Source organism: Amblyomma maculatum, unplaced genomic scaffold (assembly GCF_055883805.1).
Source record: "Amblyomma maculatum isolate TAMU_Amacu unplaced genomic scaffold, ASM5588380v1 scaffold_20, whole genome shotgun sequence".
In the NCBI taxonomy this organism is placed as follows: domain Eukaryota; kingdom Metazoa; phylum Arthropoda; class Arachnida; order Ixodida; family Ixodidae; genus Amblyomma; species Amblyomma maculatum.
The window spans coordinates 978,775-985,628 of NW_028146745.1; the positions used below are offsets into that span (position 1 = coordinate 978,775).

The 6,854-nt window shown below is 39.9% G+C and overlaps 1 long non-coding RNA gene across 1 annotated transcript; it reads left to right on the forward strand.

The window, feature by feature from the left end:
* Nucleotides 1-1,520: 1,520 nt before the first annotated feature.
* On the forward strand, nucleotides 1,521-4,300 carry LOC146171499 (uncharacterized). The gene is made up of 3 exons (XR_014702863.1): nucleotides 1,521-1,635; nucleotides 2,109-2,189; nucleotides 4,102-4,300. It is a non-coding gene; the product is annotated as an uncharacterized LOC146171499 (long non-coding RNA).
* The last annotated feature ends 2,554 nt before the right edge of the window (nucleotides 4,301-6,854 follow it).

The following is a 6,854-nucleotide window of genomic DNA, read 5'->3' on the forward strand; positions in this document are numbered from 1 at the left end:
CCTTTTTTTTTATTTACTCGGAGCATAGACGCGCACCGTCCTGCTGCTCGGAGAGCGTCCTCCCGCAGCCCTTCTGTTCAACCTTTTGTTCGAGGAGGCTATGTTCGTTCTCGGCGGCCGTTCAGCGCGGCACGCCTCTGCGCTCGTGCTCTCGGCATCGAAGTGCGCTGGTCGGCCGGCCTGGTTGCATAATAGTTTATTCCAAACTGCGTAAACTATATGCCGCTATCATCAGCCTATGTTAACTTCCCCGCGTCTGGATTTGCCTTTTTTAATCACAATGGGAGCATTTTTCATTTTACGAGGACTATATTTTGCGGTTGCATGGAGTGTGAATTTGCATTTTTATTATGCTGCTTTTGTTATGGCGTTTACTTTCGCTCTCGAAGAATCATTTAGGTACGTATTTTATTTTCAGCAAGACTTCAATTAAGGCACTTGTACACGTGCTAAGCCAGCTGATGTGGTTCAAACCATCCAGTTTTCATTATTTTTGTGGTCACATTTCAACATAACTGTTTGACCGCATTACTTGATTTTTGTATTGTCTTTAGACTAGAATAAATCGATATTCGATACTGATGCCTCAGCATTCAAGTAGAGGTCGACAGCTTGAATTCCGTGGCCAAATATTGTACCGGATGTTGCTATTACAGAGTTTGATTCTGACCAGATGTTTACTTTTTTTTTTTTTTGTCTTTTGCTTAAATGTACATATGAAGCGGTTATCATAGCCTTAGTCGCATATGTTTACCTTCTTTGCTCATCACAGTGCGCATATTGCAGGCAAATTTGTGACTTACTGTTATTAAAAAATTTGTAATGTATGTGTTGAAAGCAGTTTACTGATTTAAAGGGCCCAGAAAACAATTTCAGAAAACAAAGTCTAATATAAAAAATAACTAAGCAAAAATTATGATCCTCCTTCCCTCAACTTGGCACACAGCTGAATGGCAATAAAATATGTAATATATCTCTAAACTAAGGGTCCCCGCTCAGCTTTAAAAAGTAGGCTTCAATTCTTAGAGACAATCTACAGACATGCATCGCTAGCATAAACGATGCATGTCTGTAGATTGTCTCTAAGAATTGAAGCCTACTTTTTAAAGCTGAGCGGGGACCCTTAGTTTAGAGATATATTACATATTTTATTGCCATTCAGCCGTGTGCCAAGTTGAGGGAAGGAGGATCATAATTTTTGCTTAGTTATTTTTTATATTAGACTTTCCTTAATATTGCTTGCAGTTTGGCGATGAGTGGCAAAATACTGATGGTTTTTGCAGTTTACTAACCTTAGTAAATATTTGTATTTGCTGTTTGCTAATGCCAGTTTTTATTTTTTTTTCTGATATGTACAAAGGCATCAATTGCCTTAGCTTTTGTACAATGATTTTTAATATTCAGTTACTTGAAACATTGAGTAAAATGAATTCTTTATGGCTACCATTCACACAAACTTGCAGTTCTTACATGACTTCAACATGCTGATCAAGAAGGACGGCAAAGAGGCAGTCGAAGTTGGCCTTAACAAGGAACTTGTCTTGGTATTGAAGGACACCATTCGTGCAAGAAAAAAGGACATTGCCCGGGTGCTCGAAGTATGTTCTGAGGGAATGCGTGAAAGGAGAAAGAAGCGTAAGTATTCAGCTGTTTCCTTCTGTTTGCGGCATGTGCTATCTAATTGGCAGTTTTTCGCTAAATGCCTACATTTTTGCCATTTTGCATTGCCTTATAGATATACTAAAAACATGGCTGAACATCAGAGAGATATTAAAACCATAACTAGCCTGTGCATTTCTTCATATGTAACAATTTTCGCATTAGCTAAATTTAAATTACCTATTGTTCTTCTCCATTGTAATGGTGCAGCCCTTTCGAATCTGTTCAACTAGTAGCAGAGAATTAGGTGATACCTGATTCAAATCTTCACAAGCTTTGCTAATTTTTGCTGTCAGATGTTTGGCTTTCAGTTTGCGTGCCTCTACATGTTTTCAATTTTGTTTATTCACCTTCCTAAATTAGACAATAATTTATCGCCTCAAAACTCGGCTGTCTCTTTTTACCTGCAAGGAGGAACACCATTGTTGTGTTGCTTATTTCTATTGTAGATGTACAGACAGTATGCATTCTGCAACTCTAGGCAAACATTGGGAACCAGCCGGGAGCTCTGGATGTTGTTTGTATCATTTGTAAGTTTTCTCTTTGTCATTTGAATAGTCAGGAAGCCTACTTGAAACTGACATTATCAGCGAATTTTCTTTGTTTCTAAAATGGTTTACAGTCTAACTTGTAATATGTATTAGGGATTCATAATTCAAATAGAAATACTACACAAGTTTTCATCACAACTGTGAATTCTTTGCTGTGAAATGATTATTTCACTGTAAGTACAATCAAAAGCACTTTTAAGAGACTCCTGCCATCACATGCTTACCACGTCGTATTGCATACAAGAGTCACCTGATGAAGAACTGGTAATGTCAAGATTGGTGCAGTGTGCCATTTGACTAAGCACTCTGCTGCAGTGCACCAGCAGTGCTTTATCAGATGGCTCTTGCAGGCAGCTTGGTGGGGTTTAGCATTTGCTGGAAAGGGGTCTCTCAACCTGCTCATGCATGCTAGTACCTAACATGTTCCTAATGTCTGGAATATATAATCTGAGACTGCTTCAAAAGAAATATTTGCCACATTGTCTTATCTTACAGGCTTCTGAAGGTGGGTAATGCAGTTTAATAGTTGTTTAAAAAAAATGCTGTAATTTGCTAGCCAAGTTTGAAATGATGCAATAATTTTAATTCTTCTGAGATTAGGTTTACCACATTGGTTGGGAGAAAATATTGCTGTGTTTCAAGGTTCATGCTGTATAAATATAATGCCTTCAACTACAGATGCTAACATTTCATGCAGTAACTATGTGGCACTGTCATAGACATTCTCATTTATAGTAAACATTCTCAATAAATCCAAATTGTTATTTTTGCATTTCAAGTTAGTCAACATATTTTTAGTATTCGAACCTTTAGTATTTCAAAGTGCTCAGACTGCTTGCCGCTATAACGATTACAACTTATTGAACACTTGAGCTTCCTGCCGCCTCTTGAGGCTCACCACTGATGTTCTGGATGTCTATGCATACAATGTGCTATGCGTGGAAAATGTTTTAACATGCCATGCTTCAGTGTTGACATTTTTTAGAGCTTCTGCTGTTTGGTTGTTTGGTAATGCTCTGCTGTTGCACATGTAATTGTCGCTCAACTCAAAGCTCCAGTGTACACTTTCAATGAATAATGTGTGATGAAGTTTCAGAACTGCCACATAGAGCAGCGAGAACACTTTTTCCTTGTTACTAAACCTTAAATGTGAACACTTCAGGAAGCATTGCGATGACCTAGGGCTTGGCTGGTTCATACTTAGCACAAGAAGACATGCAAAAGTTCAGAAATGCATTATGTGTTATGTGATGCTCTTTGTTTTTTTTTTTTTTGTAGTGCCTCATTACTAAGTATGCTCTTTCCATGTTTTTTTTGTTTGGTTCTGCAGTATCTACTTGGCCAGTGCAGGGTATGCTGTAGGCCTTGTGTGAAGCCTTCAATTGAGCCAGCTGTTCATATTTTAGTAGTAAACACCGTGCTCCAGTGCTGTTTATTGTTTATTTACATTTTTAACTATCATAATAAGCATTCCAGTTCATGTGAAATGAAAAGTTCGTGGGGCAGCATTGAAGTTCTCTAACCCAGGTGCTTTTGATGAGTGTAGCCATTTTTGTTTGATAAAATAGCTTGCATAATCTAAAATTACCATGCAACAGCATGCTGCATGAATAAAAATGGGTTGACCTTATGTGCTCTCATTTATGACTTGATCAGACTGCTGGCTTTGTGCCTCCTGAACCAACCATAACAGTATACTTTGCATTGTTAATTGTGAGATAACCACCAGTGGTTTCCGATAGGGCCCTTTTCCAGCACACTGCTGTATACTAAAGGGGCATTGGCGTATTCTAAATATAGAGTAGAAAATATGTTGAATTTGCTTTTTGCTAGGTGCAGTGCATATTTATACAGCTGCTCTGTTAAGCACTTCTTTCACAATTTTATCAAGGAACAGGAAGAAAAGCCTGCCACACCGTGCGTCGGATATACTGGGAGCAGCATCAAAGAAGCTGAAGAGCATTTCCCCTTCATTCAGCAGCGGAAGCTTCTTCGAGTCATCGACTCTACTTAGGGTATTGTTCCAATAATGGGTCGATTTTGGCTGTTCAATCTGACATATGACAAAGGGTCCGACAATTTGTGCTGCTTTATAGAGCACCTTTTTTTGGGCGTCTGCGTGTCGAAGCCAAGATGCGCTGCACGACGCTTTATTTCATCGCTTAAGGCCAAATTTTATGCAAGCGCACGCGTTGACACTGACAAAGAATAGTATTAATATTGTGTACTGCGATTATTGTTGCATACGACTAACGTTTTGTTGTTGATTTTTCAGAAATGTCACCATGCTGTTGTTTTCATTGTTCGGTTCTGTTTTTGAAAAAAAATTGTATACTTTGTTGTCTGCATTTTTTGGAACTGTTTTGCTTCTTTCATTTTTTTAGGTATTTACATACATACCATGTATGTTCTTGCCCGTCTGCTAGGCTCTCGGTGGAGAGTGGCAGTATTGTTAAATAAATGAGGTTCCATAGCGCGCATCAATGAAGAAACAGAACACAAGTGCCCCTGCCCCCCTCCACCAGCACCCGAGCGCCCGCTAGCCCGAACCCTGACCCTTCTATGCCAAATAAAAGACTTCCAGTTTCCTTCTGTGTGACATTTTTTTGTAACATGCTTTGCGAATTTGAAAAAACGATCATACTGGCATGGGCCATTCGAGATGTCAAAATAATGGCATGCAGCATCTCTTTACATGCTCATTTGGCATTACAGGTGGTTAAAAGGAATACCATTAAGCTTGATTGCAAATGTGCACATAGGAAAAGCATTAAGGAACGTGTAGTGGCAAAAGTAATTCCTAATTAGGGAATGCAATATATGGATGTTATCCGCACTGATTTTTATAAAGGGGTGTAAGGGTACAATGCCATTGCTTCCACCCTGCAATAGGGTGTAAAGGTGATTAAAACACCCCAGTGCATTGGCCCCATAGAAGGGTGTTATGACCAACCGAAGCACCATCTTTGAGGGTGTACTGGCACTCTGAAGCCACTTTTTTTCAAGGGTGCATGGGTGTTAGTTATAGACATGCGAAAACACCTAATAAGGTGTTTTTGTTTTTACAGTGTACTCTTTAGCCAAAGCGACTTAGAGAAAGTATTAAAGGCATACTGTAAAAGACTATAAAATAAATTAATTCCTCCTTCCAAGCGATTGCTTCGGTCTTTTGGCCCATTGTAAATGCGAGGGCGTAAGACTATTCTATTTAAAAATGCGTCCAGCATAACACAAACACCCGGATGTGTGTACGGCTCGCGTACAAGACTAAACATTACGACGACGAGTTTTGCTGCTTAACAATCACGCCGATTCTTTCTGATAAAAATTGCTAGTCAACTTGCGGCTTATGGGGTTAATAGTCTCCAAATGTTAGCCCAGTTATGCAACGTTTTTCAGTGGGCTCTCTGAAGTTCACAAGTGCATCTTCGCGCCGCTCAGCTGAGAGTGCCATGAAAGAGCACCGCGAGGCACACGTCCTGCAATGCGCCCCCCCCCGCGGCAATAACTTTTTGCATAGCACAAGTCTCCACATCTCTTGCTCTCATAGAGGTCGTTTCTCTGCTTTTAGAAGTGAAATACAAAGTCATGGAAGATAAGAATAACGTGAGGTTAACCTTCAGGACATATATAAACTTCATTACGTATTTATTGTTCTTAAATAGCCTCAGGCCAGGGGAATGGCTTACAAGAAAATAAAAAGAAGTTTTAGCAACATAACAGAGTTTAAATAATGCGACTGGGTATTAAACACCATCTAAGGTGTGATGTGCTGAACATAAGGGTAAAATAAAATGGTATAGTTTAAAGAGTTATACTTATTATGTAGAATGCTAGCTACTTCGATTAATGTAAATATTTCTGAAGAATCAAGACGTGCTTGTTCACCTAAAAGCAACACGGGGCGTAAAGGAATATCTTCGCTGTAAAATGATAAAATATAATTTTTTTCATAAAGTTAAGACATAATTTACTGTCAATTCACCACCGCACCCTTCGCAGAGGGGTTGGTTTTCTTTTTTGAGTAACAAATTGTGATTGAGGCGGGTGCGTTCCTTGCGCAGGCGACATAAAGTTACTTCTTCAAAACGTTCCTTATGTCTACAGTATTCTCAGTCTCCTAAAAAGGGATTTACAGAGTGTAATATGTTGTTTACTTGTTCGTCCCTCACAAGATGCCATTTGCCTGGTAATTAACTGCATACTAGTTTTATACAAACCCTCAGTGTCATGCTCACTTCTCTAATTTGGCCAAATTGTGCTTGAGTTGCACATGCATCAGCTTTGTTTTTGTTTTTTTTTTTGCCCTCAATCGCAACAAGGCCTGCGAAATTTATCTTCTGTTTTCGACCTGGTATTTTAGCTATGTTATCAAAGGCGGCATTGGCCTGATGCCAACCTACGGCCGTCCATCTGCTGCTGGTCGATAGAGCACCTGTCCGTACACGGGTGTTCGACCGATTGACGGCCCTTGGTTGTTTACCAGGTGGGCTTAGGTCAGGTAATGCCTAAAGCCCAAGATCGGGCACCTGACTGAACGTCGACCAATTTGGCCATGGTTGCTCATCCATTGGGCGAATCATGGTCGGCCACGCACTAGGTTGAGCAAGTCTCGGCCAGCGCCAGCAGCCCGAGCACATTGGC